Source organism: Galeopterus variegatus, unplaced genomic scaffold, assembly GCF_000696425.1.
Source record: "Galeopterus variegatus unplaced genomic scaffold, G_variegatus-3.0.2 Scaffold1628, whole genome shotgun sequence".
Classification (NCBI taxonomy): Eukaryota; Metazoa; Chordata; class Mammalia; order Dermoptera; family Cynocephalidae; genus Galeopterus; species Galeopterus variegatus.
The window spans coordinates 484,996-501,399 of NW_007727739.1; the positions used below are offsets into that span (position 1 = coordinate 484,996).

Consider the following 16,404-nt stretch of genomic DNA (forward strand, 5'->3'; position numbering starts at 1 on the left):
GTTCATAAAAGAGTGCATGTCAAATGATTCCACTTATATAAAATGTCCAGAACAGGCAAATCTATAGAAAAAGAAAGTAGACAGTTGTCACCTAAGGGCCGGCATAGGAAGAAATGGAGAGTGACTGCCTGGGAGCACAGGGTTTCTTCTGGGGGTGATAAAAATGTCCTGGAATTAGAGAGTGGTGATGGCTGCACAAGTGTGAATATACCAAAACATCAAAAACCACTATATTGTATATTTTATATGGGTGAATTGTATGATAATGTGAATTTATATCTCGATAAAGCTGTTAAAGTTTTAAAAAAGAATGAGGTAGCAGGCACAATGGGAGGCTTCCACGGTACTTCTAATATACTATTTCTTGACCTGCCAGGTGGTTACACAAGTGTGTTCACATTGTGATGATTCATTGAGCTGAAAACTTACAAGATGTGCATGTTTCTATATGTATATCATATGTCAAATGAAGTTTCCAAAAAAGAATAACTAGATCTATAAACAATGACTTGGAAAGAGATCCAAAACATAAAGTGGGAAAAAACAAGTTTCAAAACAATATACAGTGTATAATATGGTCCCACTTTTTGTAAATTTATACACACACATATATGTATAGTAAAAAAAACTACATAAATATGCACATATCTATTTTCACTGATCTCTGCAGAATTCAAATAAAAGGACTTATTTTCTCTGATACATATTTCTGTAACATCTGAATTTTTTGCAATGTGTATTTTTTGTAATCAGAAGACAATAAATGTATGCTTTTTAAAAAACTTTTAAGAAGGTATACAGAAGGAATTTAATAAGGATGAGAACAGAAATTTCTGAATTAGTATACAGAAATATAGAAATAATAAATCCAAAAATAGATTCTTTAAAAGACAATCATTTAAAAAATAATAACAGCAACCAATTTGCTTACTACATAATAGGCATATACATTAACTCATTTTTATTACACCTATTTTACGGATGAGGAAATGGGCTAGACAAATTGTCATCTAATCAAAAAGAACAAAATACATACTATTAGGACGAAGAGGGCTGGCCCATTAACTAGGTTGGTTAGAGCACGGTGTTTTAACATCATGGTCAAGAGTTCAGATTCCCAGACCAGCCAGGCGCCAAAAAAAAAAAAAGTTATTTAAGGACTAAAAAAGTTGATGAAGTCACATTTAAAGAGGAAATTTTTAAAAATAAAAGAAAACAATAAACTCAGTAATGCTTTTTTTAAAGCTGGAAGAGGATTCAATTTTCTAGGAAAAAAAAAATTGGGGGAGGGGGTAGCTGGCTGGTACAAGGATCTGAACCTGTGACCTTGGTGTTATAAGGCTGTGCTCTAACCAACTGAGCTACCAGCCAGCCTCTAGAAAAATTTAACTCACCAAAATTGACGGTCCCCTTTCCCCAAAAGTAAAGAAAATGGAATGAAATAAACTAAAAGACAAAATAGAAATGGTAACTGCCCCCCCCCCACCAAATACATTTTTCCATGCTACTAATATCTTGATATCAAGCATCAATAGCCAGTATCAAGGATGGCAAAAGGAAAGAAAATTGCAAGCCTTCTCTCTACCAACAAATAATCTAGCATTATGAGACTTATTCCAGAAATTCCATAGTAAAAAATGATTAATATAATTCAGCATATAAATAGGTCAAAAGAGGAGACAATCTCTAATGGTAGATAGTTGAACTGAAAGGCAAACTCAACTGTCCTAAGAAAAAAATCTTACTAAACAAAAATATTTCCTTAACTTGTTAGGTTTCAGACCTACTCAAACCTACAATGAGCAGGGGAGCACACCTGAGGCAGCCTCATTAGACTAAAGCTAAGTATATGCCATACAGACATTTTTTTAAAATGTAATAGTCTAAACAATGCAATAAAACAAAAAGAGGATAATATTGAAAAGGAGTGAAAATTAGCAATATTTGCCAACATAAAGTTGTCCAGCTGGAAAACCCAAGAAAAATCTACAAAAAATTAAAAGGACAAAAAGAGCTCAGGAAAGTCAAGTTATAAAATACACAAAAACTAACAGCTTTCCCTAATGTAAGCAAAATTCAAAACAACAACAAAAAAAAAAGATAAAAAACACCTCCACTGTCAAAGACAAAATACTATGGAATTAACAAATGTGATTTAAAACTACAAAACTTCATTAAGGCACACACTACACACATAAAAGAGAATAGATGGAAAGAAATTGTGTTAATACATTAAAAGACTTGATAATGCAAAGATGCCAATTATTTCTAACTTCATAAATTTAATGTATTTCCAATCAGTGTACCAATAAGGTTTTTGCAGGAATCCTGACAAAAACTTTTTAAAAAGTGTATTTGGAAGGGGAAAGAAGTATGTGATAAAAGCCAAGTCTTTTTCAAAATAAGAATAGCTACAAGGATTTACCCCACTACGCATTTATCTGTATAAAATTAAAATAAGTAAAACATGTAATATTGGTGCTGCAATAGAGACAGATCAATAGAATAGAACACAGAGTGCAGAAAAGATCTAAGTATAAATGGAAACACAGTGTGATTAAAAATTTCATGTTAAATATATAAGGAACTGGTTAAATTGTGGTACATCCATATGAAATAAAACAACATTACACAGCTATTAAAAATGAAGTCAATTATACAAATGAAGATGGCCACATATAGCATGAAGTTTAAAAAAAAATTTATAGAATAAGAAATACAGTATGATTCCTGTGTTTTATATACATTTATTTGAGAGTCACATTATGAATAGAAAAGATCTGGAAGGACAACACTAAAATAGTACCTGTCACCACCTCTAGGATTGTAGTGAAGAGAGGATATAAGATGGAGGGTCCATCAGTCAGAATCCCAACAGTAAAGAGTTGGCAAATACAAATTAGAATAACCAGAGGAGGGCCGGCCCGGTGGCGCACTCGGGAGAGTGCGGCGCTTGGGAGTGCGGTGGCGCTCCCGCTGAGGGTTCGGATCCCATATAGAGACCGGTCCGCTCACTGGTTGAGCGCGGGGCGGGCGCGACACCGAGGGTTGCGATACCGTTGCCGGTCACGGAAAAAGACAAAAAGGAAAAAAAAAAAAGAATAACCAGAGGAGTATTTATTTATAAAAGGAATAACTACAGAGTTGTGGGGTGGAGCAGCACAAGTGAAACAATTATTGCTCCTAGAGGCCCACCAAAAACACAGGAGACAGAGATTACCAGAACCCAGGTTATATTATGCAGGTTACCCTAAGAGGTCAAAGGATTAATATTCTGACCTCCGTCTCCTCCAGCCCTTCAATCCAGAGGGCCTGAGAGTTCTTTATCTGGAGAAAAAAGTCAGGTAGAAAAAGGTACAGGACAAATCTGGAGAGATAAATGTAAGATATCTGCCCCAGATTTAACTTTTTATAAAATTAATAACACTACTAAAAGTACAATGTCTTCATTAAAAAGTAAAACCTTACATAGAAAGCTAAAGTCCCACCCTTCGTAATCCTGGATCCTTCTCTCCAGAAGTAATCATCTTTGTTATCTTTGTTTGGTGGGGTATACCGTTAACTTTTTTCTAGATAGACAGAGAGACACATCATACACAGCACAATAAAATACAGAGAATTGTCTTATGGGGTGCTACTGATTTAAAAGAAATGGTATTACTCTATTCCATTCAACCTTTTTTCCACAACATTTTTAGTTCAGTTAGAAAATAATGCTCGGGGGGCCGGCCCGTGGCTCACTCGGTAGAGTGCGGTGCTGGTAGCACCAAGGCCCCGGGTTCGGATCCCACATAGGGATGGCCGGTTCGCTCACTTGGGAGAGCGTGGTGCTGACAACACCAAGTCAAGGGTTAAGATCCCCTTACTGGTCATCTTAAAAAAAGAAAAAAAAAAAAAAAAGAAAGAAAATAATGCTCGGGCCGACCCCATGGCGTACTCGGGAGAGTGTGGCGCTGGGAGCGCAACAGCGCTCCCGCCACGGGTTCGGATCCTATATAGGGATGACCGGTGCGCTCACTGGCTGAGCGTGGTGCGGCCAGTCACAAAAAAGACAAAAAAAAAAAAAAAGAAAAAGAAAGTAATGCTCAAGAAGCCAAGATGAACAGTTTGATTCTTTCTCCCTGGTGTTATTTATATTCTTCCTCAGTGGCTCTCAAAATATGCACCTTCCCCTCAGCTGCATTAACATCACCTAGGAATTTGTTTTAAATGAAGATTATCAGACTCCACCCTAGGGAGGTACGTCAAAAGCTCAGGTAGTGGGGCCCAACTATCTCCCTTTTAACAAGCCTTCCACATGATTATTATGCATGCTAAAGTTTGAGAACCACTACTCTATTGCCTGGCTATGCAAAACATGCTCCACCATCACTTGGGTCCTTGCTAGAAATCGGCATTTTAATAAGATCTCCATGGGATGCATAAGTAAAGTGTGAGAAGTGCTGGTCTACCTCAAAGCCATAAACAACAACCCTGATCCATATTACCCCATACTTATCCATGCAATGTCTATGAGTGGTTTCTGGGGATGAGAAGTGGGGGAGGCCAGCAGAACCAGCAGCAGTTTTTAATCTCTTTGAATTCGAAACTATCGCTTATCAGTCCTGTGGAAAAAACATCAGCACAGCATGCCCTAGTTAGAGCATGTTAGCAGTGTCATCCTTGTGTGTGACAGACAGCACATAACTACCATTAAACCACCTTGGAAATCTATTCCTCGTATACATCAATGTTATATCAGAAGTTATTTTTCTTTTAAAATAAGTGAATTTCAATTTTAACCCAGGCATAATAAAATTGCCAAGACTAGCTAACCTTTGTTTGTATCGCTAATATTGTAGTGGGAATCCAACATCTTCAAACAAACCATGGGGATATATGCCTTCTCTGTTCTAACAAGAAGATGTTTACCAACATCTACACTCCACTTTCCATGCCACAGCCCCCACCTCCATGCAGCTGGGAGGAAGGGGGAAAATATCTCCAGCATTTCACCTTTAACTTCCTGCTGTCTCCTCAAAGGCTTGTAGATTTCCTTTCAAAACCTGCCACCCTAATGCCCCTGCCTCTGCCTCTGCCTCTCCCTTTGCTCCTCTCTCATTTTCTTCCATTGAGTCTCAGGTTTGTCCTACTGCAAATATGCTGATTCTCTCAGGAATCTGCAAGTGAACTACATATACATTTGTGCTTAAGAATCGTACAGTCTCACCGCTCAATGTAGCTTCACTCAGCCTAACACAACCATCTGCTTTTTTAAGGCACTTCCAGTTTCACTTCTAGCTCCTACCAGGCTTCCGCACTGCCCCAGTGCAACACATCCCCTTTCTCTCAGCTTCCTAGACCCAGGAAGTAGCAAGGTCAATTCTGTGGGGCCAATGCCCAATTTGACTTGCCTCTCCCTTCTTAAAGCAAGCTTGGAATTAAAATCTCTAAAGCCCCCTTTCAATTTGACAACTTTTCTTCGTCAAAAACAAAGGGATCTTAAGCTTTAAAACAAATTTGTGCCTTGGGTTTTTAATTACAAAGCATCAGAAAAAATAATATAACTTTATAATAGTTATAATATAATATAACATCAAACAACTTTATTTCAAAAGGAAACATGTTTACATCTCAAATGTGCTAAAAAAGATTTTGGTATAGTAAAACTGGTTTGATTTCTACCCCCACTCCACTACTCCTTTTTACACTTCTACAACATAGCTCCAGAACTGCTTGTTAAAATCACTTCTGTCAATTGAGACAATTCATTTTTTAAAAGATTTTGTTCTGCCAAAAGTTAGACTCAAAATATGTACAATATTATCTAAACATTCTAGAGTCAAATTCTTTTTTTCTTTCTTTCTTTTTTTTTAAAGATGACTGGTAAGGAAATCTTAACCCTTGACTTGGTGTTGTCAGCACCACGCACTCCCAAGTGAGCTAACCAGCCATCCTTATATAGGGATCTGAACCCATGGCCTTGGTGTTATCAGCACCACACTCTCCCAAGTGAGCCACAGGCCAGCCCTCTAGAGTCAAATTCTGATTTCGGTTTTGATCTCAACACAGAGTTCATGAGCTGCACATAAATTCATTTTAAGAAGTCAAATCGTTTGACTTGTTGCATTGCTGTATTTTGGGACTGTTGTTTGTTTGCTTCTTTTTTTAGCACATATTGGTAGCTTATACTTAAAGCTTAAAAATATCATCATGGAACAGTAATCATTTCTAACTGTTTTCAATAATAAATGCTCGATTTTAACAGAAACACTGGATAATTAGGTCACAAGAGTTCCTGACTCATTTTCTTGCTATTAGCAAAGACAGTCAACAATTACTTCTTTAAGATCCTCCAAACAGAAGCTGGCTGGTTAACTCAGTTGGTTAGAGCGTGGTGTTATAACACATAACACCGAGGTCACGGGTTCAGATCTCAGTACCAGCCAGCAGCCAAAAAAAAAAAAGATCTCCCAAACATATCAAATTCTAGATATATTGTGAGGCTAAGGTTATTAAGAAACTCAAACCGGTGAGTGTGTGGATACTCAATTATCTGGATTAATCAGTTTTTATCCTACTTGTATAAAAAGAATGTCTTCCTACTGTGAATTAATTCCGTACTGTTTAGTAATTTTGAAAGGTGAAGAATTAATTTTTCCTTTCTAGGTATCCATAAGCAAAGTAGGAGAAAAAGATTGAGTTGGCAGTGCTCAACTCAAAAACAGACCATATTCTAAAAGTCTATAAGTAGTGTACCTGGTTTTGACCTTAGAATCCCATTTTCCTATAGAACATTTTTTAAATGGTAGATTCTCAGGATGGCTCACCAATGCCTATTAAGCCCACAATATAGATGAGATATATTAGAAACACCATCTATAACTGTTTATGAGAAAATTTACAGAACATCAGATCCCAACTTTAGGCCACCCATCACCTACCTAATGAAATAGAATTTTTAACAAGCATTCCAACTGATTTTAAGGCAGCTCATGTGGGAACCACTGTGCTAGACTATCTTCCTCAAATAATCAAGTTTCAGACAGTATCAACACCAGGCTCTCCAACTGATGCCTGGAATGTTCATACTCTATGCTACTAAATAAAGGGATATATTTATGCTTTAGCTTGTGACAAATGAGAGTTTATTATGGAAACAAAGAAGATTTTCTTTTTCCTTTTTGTCTTTTTTCGTGACCGGCAACGGATCGCAACCCTCAGTGTCGCGCCCGTACCGGACTGGGACCGGCAACGGGATCGCAACCCTCAGTGTTGCTCCCGCACCTCGCTCAGCCAGTGAGCGGCCGGTCTGTATGTGGAATCCGACCCCTCGGCGGGAGCGCCGCCGCACTTCCCAAGCGGCGCACTGTAGCAGTGCGCCACCGGGCCGGCCCAAAACAAAGAAGATTTTTTTAAAAGTTTAACATCCATTCTTACACTGATTGGAGGAGGAAGGAAGTTGGGGTACTCATGCACAAAAAGGTGGAATTCAGAAGTTACTCCAAGCAGGGCCAAATTTTTCCTTGAGAAGTTTTGTTTCTGTTTAAGTTCCCAAACAAGCACTCAGTTAAGATCCTAATGTTTAGGGCCAGCCCCTGGCTCACTCGTGAGAGTGTGGTGCTGATAACACCAAGGTCACGGGTTCGGATCCCATGTAGGGATGGCCGGTTAGCTCGCTGGTTGAGCGTGGTGCTGACAACACCAAGTCAAGGGTTAAGATCCCCTTACCGGTCATCTTTAAAAAAATAATTAATTAATTAACAAGGTCACGGGTTCGGATCCCATGTAGGGATGGCCGGTTAGCTCGCTGGTTGAGCGTGGTGCTGACAACACCAAGTCAAGGGTTAAGATCCCCTTACCGGTCATCTTTAAAAAAAAAAAAAAAAAAAAAAAAGATCCTAATGTTCAGAATCAAAGACCACAGGAAATTTTCTAAGAAGCAATTTAAATATGCCTACTCTTGATGCGGAAAAAGCAATGAATAACTAAAAAAAAAAAAAAAAAAAACCCACAAAAAAAAAGAGGGTATTTCTCAGGAGGAGCAAAGGAAAAACTAAAGACTGCAAATTCTCTTCAATGGCTAAAAGAGTGATCAACTTTGCTTATATTCAGTCTTTTGTTACCAAGACTAACTGCTGAGTTTGCTGATGCTAGATATAAAGTGAGATGCAGTAAAGCATAAAGGTTACAAAATACAGATTCTGGAACTAGACTGACTGGGTTCATATCCCAGATAACGCTCTTAATAGCTGTATCATCTCTAGCAAGTTATTTAACCTCTCGGTGCTCTAGTTTCTTCATCTGTACAGTAAGTATGATATAATATCTACCTTAAAGCACTGAAGTGAGGATTAAATGAATTAATCCACATAAAGTACTTAAAATACAGCCTCATATATCATAAGTACACAGTAACTGACCACTACTACCTAGATATTTAAAAATAAGTAGGATATGGGAAAGCAGAACAGGCATTCCAAGCTGAAGTTACAAAGAAACAGAGGTGGAAAAGTCATACACATATGGGCTTGTCAAACACTGAGTGCTTGTTTGGGCATTTAAACAGAAACAAGGTGTTCTATTTACCGGAGAATAATATTTATGAGGAAGAAGAGTAGAGATTAGAATAATGAAGACCCAATTAATGCTGACTTTGAATGCCAGACCAAAAAAATATGGGTTTTACTTAGAAAGTAGCCACTTAAATTTTTTCATCTGATTAGCTCTCTGCTTTAGCATGGTTAATTATCAAGATTATCATATCACTATTATTAGTTCAATTTTGATGTTCTCTGCTCTCATTATTAAGGGCCAGCAATCCCAAAAATGCATTTGTTCTAACACACGTCAGACTCTATCACTGAACTGTTACATAGTTGAATCACCTCTGAAATCCTCATGGTGCCTAGGACATAGTAGGCACTCAGTAAACATTTACCAAATCGTTACTTTTAGTGGTCACCAGAGTGTCAGGGGTTAATGTCTAAAAGAAATATATATTAAAAAATGAAGCAAATGAAGTAGTCCAGACAATAGTTTACAGTTAAGGACAATAAAGGGGCTGGCCAGTTAGCTCATTTGACTAGAACATGGCGTTGATAACACCAAGGTCAAGGGTTCAGATCCCATTATTAGCCAGCCACACACAAAAAAAATTAAGCTAAAATATAAGTCACTGCTGAGTAACATACTTGACTAAAACAATAGGGTAAAAAACCAACCTTCTTCTTCATTAAAAGCAGATAAAATAGATCCTTGTGATTTTTAAATCGCATAAAATTAATTTAGCTGACAAATTGGCACAGCTTTTTCAAAGGATTATTTGGGCAATATCTTTTTAACAGACTACACAACTGTCTGTGAAGATAAATATACGGTAGATTTCCTCAAACCAGAATGAAACCATGCTGGACAGTAAGAATAAAGGTACAAATCCTGATAACGACTCCAAGTAATTAGAGGAAGGGCTAGCTTACAGGAGCTGTAGGTTACCATGGAGTACACACTATCTACCTGTACACCACAGATGTCAGTGTTAATTACAGCAACTAAAAGGGCCCTTTCCTCTTACTCTGAGTAAGGGCTCCTGGAGTCCACTGTCCTAAAGATAACCTTTGCTTGTTTGGCGCATTTCTTTAAAAACATAAACAAAAGCAAAACCAGCAGTTTGTTTGAGATACTAGTAGCAAGAATATGTAATAATTAATATAATAAGAAAAAATATTTTCACTAAAAGATTGCCAACAGCGCTTAGAAGCACATCAGGACAAAATGGTTGATGCAAGAGTTTATTAACCACATATCCCCAGATGAATTGATTTTTTTCTGATGGTGGTAGGGGGAAATCAGGTTCCCAAAAAATGTCAGTCAACGTTTACTTTAAAGAAAAAAAAAAGAATAGTGGGAACATCCCTCAGGGAATAAGCAAGTTATATATTTGGCTTTCTTGGGCAATCAATCATTCTGGCAATCCAAACATAAAGCAAAGGAGACCCAGATTTCCACATACCCTCTTCTAAAGTACTTTACAGTTACAATTTCAGGCTCAAAAAAAGAAAAAGAAAAAAATCTCCAAGCTCAGTTTTGTGTTTTGAAGCTTCAAGTATCTTGCAAGTATTAGAATTTAAAACTCTGAAATGTGTTCACTTAAACATGTTCCTGTCAGCATTACCAACAACGCTCCATTAGCCACTTTTGGTACCATCTCCAGATGATTTTTAATCCCCGCCTGACTTCTTACCAACAAGTACTTGGATACCATCTTTACCCTGCTTGCCCCCATTACTTGGTTGTGCTTAGGGAATTATAATTACAGTGATCCAGCCTTTAGAACATCCTCAGAGCACAAAGCCTCTTTGTATGATTTGCGGGAGTTGCCTTCCAGGCCCAACAGCGAAGGGTCGTTGATGGCAACAGAGGAAGAGGAGCTGAAGCTGCTATGGTGGCCCTCGATTCTGGTTCAATGTTGTTTTGGGGTTTTATTTGTGGGTGACCAGCTAGAGTTCTGTTCAGCCTCTGCATCCTCTCCCAGGTGTGGGTGCAGGGAGGAGCAGGGCCTGTCCCTACAGATGGGCACAATCAACACCAAGTCCAGAAGGCCAGGGAGCAAAAAGAAGCAAGAAATAAGGGAGAAAAGCAAGCAAGAGATGTCTTGAAGTACACCCCTCTGTGTTCTTCTCAGGACATCGGGTAATGAAGTTTCTGACAATGAAGGCTATCACCCCAATAAATCAGTGGTTAACACTGGCATTACTGACACCCAGTAGATGCTCAAATATGTATGGAGGTGGCAATAAAAATCTACATAGGAAGGGCCAGCCCGGTGGCACACTGGAGAGTGCGCTGCTTGGGAGCGTGGCGGCGCTCCCGCCAAGGGTTTGGATCCCATGTGGAGACCTGTTCCCGCTCACTGGCTGAGCGCAGTGCGGGCGCAACACCGAGGGTTGCGATCCCGTTACGGTACTGGTCAGTAAAAAAGACAAAAAGGAAAAAAAAAATCTACATAGGAAGACAAATCTATAAAAAAAAAAATTTAAACACGATAGCCCAAAGGCCAAATGAAAAATACTTTTTGTTACTTACGAAAGTCCAAACTCCTCTCTATTTGCAAAAGTAATTATGAAATGGATACCTCTTTTACTTTCTAGCTTACCCTACTTTAGTCTGAAAAACTGCTCATTTTTTAGTTCTGTGACAATAAAACAGGTTTCAACAGAAGATCAGCAAGCACCATCTGCAGACACTAAAATCAAAGGTGCTGAATGAAGCAGGACTGACCAGTTAGCACACTTGGTAAAGCATGGTGCTGATAACACCAGGCTCAAAGGTTAGGATCTCCATTTCGGCCAGCTACCAAAAAAAAAAAAAAAAAAAAAAAAAAAATGCTGAAGCAGAATGGACAGGTAACTTTTCTAAAACTCAAGAAACATCCCAAAAGCATTACAAAATGTCCCAACTGCTTACTCTTTTTGGAGGCAGCTAGCCCATATGGGGATCCAAACGCTTGATCTTGGTGTTATAACACCATGCTCTAACCACCTGAGCTAACTGGCCAGCCATACTCTTTTCTTCCATGTAATATTTTTTCCTCTTACCACTTCTTCCCTTTTTCTTTCAACAAAATCAAATGATTATATACCTCAGACTCAATTTCTCATTTTTACACATCTTAACAGAAAAGCAAAAAATGTAGTGATAGCTTTCTATATCATGATTTGAGGGAACTACTGATAAATCCTGGTATAATCCCATCATTCATCCTCCTCAACCTGCCCAACATCACTTCAGTTAACTGTTCTAAGCAGTCCTAAGAATAGCACTAATATCTACTAGGGCAGAACAGGAAAAAACTGAAACCACTTTGGGTAAGGCCCATAGGTAAGAAGTGTTTATTCTCCTTGTGTGTGCATAAGACCATTTATTAAACATTCTTTTATTTATATATAATTTCTTCAAAAAAATTCCTTCAAGACAACAGCAAAAGCACAATGAAACTCTCCATCCATCACCCTCAATCATGTTTAAAAATAATAAAAAAGACAACAGAAACCACTTCGGATGTACCTCTCCCTTGAGCTCCAAGAAGAGTTGTCCATGACAACTGTTCTGAAAAACACTCTGCCATTATTTGCAAAAGCAGTAGGAAGTCCAGTCTTGTCCTTGGTTTGTCACCCCCTTCCTCTCTCTCCAAGAAAAAAATGAAACAGCAGGAAGCGTAAACAACCACTTAATGGAAAATACAAATGGGTAAATATTTTCAAAATTGGCTAAAAAGCCTCAAGTCTTCAGAAATTCAAAAACGCAAGTGTGAGAGAAATAGGAAGAGAAAAATAACATATTTACCCCTCAATGTAAGCACTGTAAGAATACAAGAACAAATGTGGGACGCAGCTACTTCCTCTCCTTCACTTAACAGATACTTTTGTCTTTTTAATGATTTCTCTTTCATTCCATCTTTTCATAAATAATAATGTTTTCTAAATAACTGACTCTATACATATTTCTCTAGCCTCATAACAAAGTTTACAATTTTAAGCTGAGCTCTTTGATTCAGCTGAGCATGGTGATGAAAAGCCAGAGTCGGCCCCTTACCATGAAAAGTTCACAGAGAGGACTCTTTTAGAGCCCCAGGTGCAGCACCAACCCAGCCTTCATCATAGAGCCCACAATGAGTATGGATGGCACAGTTAATTGCAGCTTCACCAACAGTTCCACAGCTGCAGGGTGGTGCGAGTTCACAGAGCACCTTTGTGAGAATTAGACAAAGGTGCCCCTACTCTGAGGGCACACAGTTCTACACCAGGTACTCATCACCTTGGTAAGTGGAGCACCAAATGGGTTTCCACCTTTACTTTTCACCCCAAAAAGGTGTCCTTGTGCTGAGCACAATCTATACAGTACTTTGCAGAAGCCCTGCTAAAACATGTACCTAGGACAACGCTGCACCTCCAAAGTGGATTTCCAGAAAGAAAATCCTCAACAAAGGCAAACAGGCACTTCACAAATTTTATTATCAGGAAGCCTCACATTTGTTATAAATTCATTCCCAAACATGTTAGGAGTAGAACAAAAAAGGTCTAACAGAGAAGAAAAACTAGCAAATCTTGAAGAAAGGAAACTAACTTTTCCATCTTGAGGGATAATCAGTTGTTTCCTAAAGACCCTAATCTTTGACCACAGGTTCAAACGGCTGAACCTCCAATGTACATCATAAACTAAAACTCTAAAACAATCACTATCATCTGCAGAGGGATGAACCACCTTTCTCTTAAGAAAGACATGATCACATACGTTTACCTTTGGGGGTTTACTTCTTCAAGTTTGCTAATTTTCCTTCTTTGCTAGACTCTTTTTGCTCTTATCCTATAAAACCACATATAGTTGGCACATGTGGTTAAAGTCTGTAAAACCTGAAAACATCCTTGGTGGGTGGTCGGCCCCTTTGGTACCTGCATGAAAATAAGAGGAATTAACAACCTGGATTAAGAAGGGTATGGCATCCAACCTTATCATTCTTTGCTCCATAAAAGAGTTGGACGCTGCATGGGTCCACATCCCTCCCAGTCCTCCAAGGGCAGCCTGAGGAAAAGCCTGGGGGCTGGACCATGGCAAAGCTAAAACAGTGGTTCTCAAACTCTAGTGGGCATCAGAATCTACTGAGGAGCTTTCTCAGAATCAAATGTCTGGGTCCCTCCCTACACCTGATAAATCAGAGTGTCCTGGAACACACATATTCTGATAGAGCTCAAACTGCTGACTTAGGTCCACCAGAAAGTTTACAAAGACCGGGAAATCCTCCACGCCTATCAGCAGTTCCAAAATAAAAGTCATCCTCTGCAAAACTAGGTTTTGCAAGTCAGAAAGAGGGTGAAAAAAGGATCACCAGCCTGCATGCCTGATAGTCTGTGCTGGGCTGGAGCCTGTAACTAAAGTTCCATTATTACAGGACAAAAACTCTGTGTTCTATAAACAATAAAATTTTTTGATGTGAAAAATATTTTAAACATCTGAAAAATATTTAGAAAAATATACTGAATATCTCTGTACCCTACACCCAACATTAGCAATTCTTAATTTGCAATTACCTGACTCAGATTTTTTAAGTTATAGAATTATACAGGTATAATTAAAGCCCTCTGTGTACCACTCTCCCAATCCCATTCCTCCTCTTCTCTTCCTCAAGAAAATCATTTCTCTGAATTTGGTGTTAGTCATTTCTATGCATGTTTTTCTACTATTATTACACATTGTACAAAGCCACAAACAATATTATTTTGCATGTTTTCAAATTTTATACACATGTAGGCTGGAACGAGCATTCTTGTACTTCTTTTGTTCTTACTTTCTTAAACAAGCATGCAAAGATTTCTTAAGAGTATATACCCAGAAATGGACATTTTAGGTAGATGGATATCTCTGCCCACCTTCAAGTAGACATCACTATACTCTCCAAGGTTGTTGTACACATTTACATTCCCACTAGTGGTGTATTAATGTTTATTTCCCCACAATAAACATTCCCTTACTAATACCTGGTTATCACAGCATTTAATTTTTGCCAATCTGATGGGTGTAAAATGGCATCTCACTGTTGTTTAAATTTTCTTTTCCCCGATTATAAGTTTTTGATGAGTAAATTTCCTTGCTTTTTAGTTTTTTAGAAAAATCGAACCCATCTTGTCTGAATCAGGGCAGTTCTTCCCAAAGCACCCTGTCAACAGCAACCACAGCTGGAAAGCTGAGGTTCAGGAGGGCAGCCAGAAAACAGCTGACTTAAACAAGGAAACATTTTGGACAAAGGACCTTAATTAATGCATTTGCTAATTAGTCTTTCCCTTCCCTCTTTTGTCAAACCTTACTTCCAAGACAATACTAGAGGCACTTAGGGCCTGCATCCTCAGAACAAGAGCTAGAAAGGGGGATGGGGTGCTAACGGTAGAACGTTTCTACAAAAGTATAACAGTCCTTACTCAAATAAAATGAATTGCAGACCAGTACATTTACTCAAGCTTGCCAGATAACGTGGACTCTAACAGACTCCTTTCAAACTCATCACATTTGTCTCTCTTTGAAATACACCAATCTTTTTCTCTAGACTAGACACCCGCCTCTCCCTCCACAACCCTTTCATCTTCCTTCCCCTACCATGACTGAATATCCTCTCCTTTTTCCCCATTCTACAGCTTCTATTCTCTAGCTCAACGGGACCCTCTTCATTGCCTGTAACCCGTTGCGCTCTCTCCTTCTCTAGAACTGCAAGTCCTCTCCCCTTTTCCCTTCCAAGATGCATGCACAGTAAAAACAACCCACCTAATCACCCACCCCAAATAAAAACGGAAATCCCATGCATTACATGCAGGGCAGGCGGGTGACTAGTCCCAATCCTTCCAGCTTCCTTCCCCCTTCACGCCTGTGATAGCTTTTCTTTCTTCGAGAGTTCTCCAAGTGTGGTAGGTCCAAACCACCTGGAAAAAACTCATATGGCTTTCTGTGGCATAAATGCCTTTACCAGGGCCATGCATGCATTTCTGGTTTTGGTGTGAACGAAACTCGGGCCATTTCGTGAAAAAGACACCTTACGGGCGTCTCCACAAAAGCGAGCAAGCCTCGCTCCCATTAATTCCGGCAGTGGTGGGGAAGGTGGCCTGGCAGAAACCAAACGGTCCCCACCAGAAGAAGTTTCCGAAGCTCTGTCCCACTCACTGAAAAAAACCCTCTCTCCCCGACAGCACATCCTTCACAGAAGTCTCTCCCCCTGCAGCTCCTCAAGTCGACTCCCCAGGGCACCACACCAAGCTCCCAGAGCGGCCCGTGCTCCTCCGTCCCACCCCTCAAGGGATCTTTTCTCCTTAAGCCAGACCAAAAGGGGCTGAGCGGGTATGCCAGGAACCAGGGCCCAACCCCCCCCTCCCAGGTCAATCTCTCTCGGTTCTCCGGGGCTGGGGGTTCTGCCTGCTCCCAGCCTCCTCTGCTGGGCCGGCCCAGGGTGGCCCTGGGTCCCAGCCAGGCTACGGCTCGCACTGGTCAAGTGACCTTGGGTAAGTCACTTCCCCCTCTAAGCTTCAGTTTCCTCCTCCGCAGAGCGGAGACCTGAACAGGTCCTGCCCTGCCCACCCTGGGGGAGGCGGCTACCCACTGGGTGGGAAAACGCTTTGTGAGCCGCTCGGCGCGGCACAGCTTACGGGGCTCCGGGTCTGGACAAAGCTGACCCGACAACGCTCCTCCTCCTCCGCGGGGCAGGGCGGCTGGACCACACGCCTTCAGGCCTCCCACCCCCGGGACGGACGCACGCCCCTCCCCGCCTAGCCCGCTCCTGGACCCCCTACCTGTTCCCGGCGTGCGGCCGCAGGCTCCGCCACCCTGGGCGCCCGTCCGGAGAGGCCCGTGGCCCGGAGGGCTGAGGCGGTCGGTAGCGGCAGGCTC

At 40.2% G+C, this 16,404-nt stretch overlaps 1 protein-coding gene across 1 annotated transcript in view; it reads right to left on the minus strand.

Moving 5' to 3' along the window:
* The window catches only part of RNF38 (ring finger protein 38), a 147,515-nt gene extending 131,146 nt beyond the window's left edge, over positions 1 to 16,369 (minus strand). The window contains exon 1 of the mRNA XM_008578098.1: positions 16,308 to 16,369. The gene's annotated coding sequence lies outside the window, so the exon portion shown is untranslated. The remainder of the gene's footprint in view (positions 1 to 16,307) is intronic.
* Between the last annotated feature and the right edge of the window lie 35 nt (positions 16,370 to 16,404).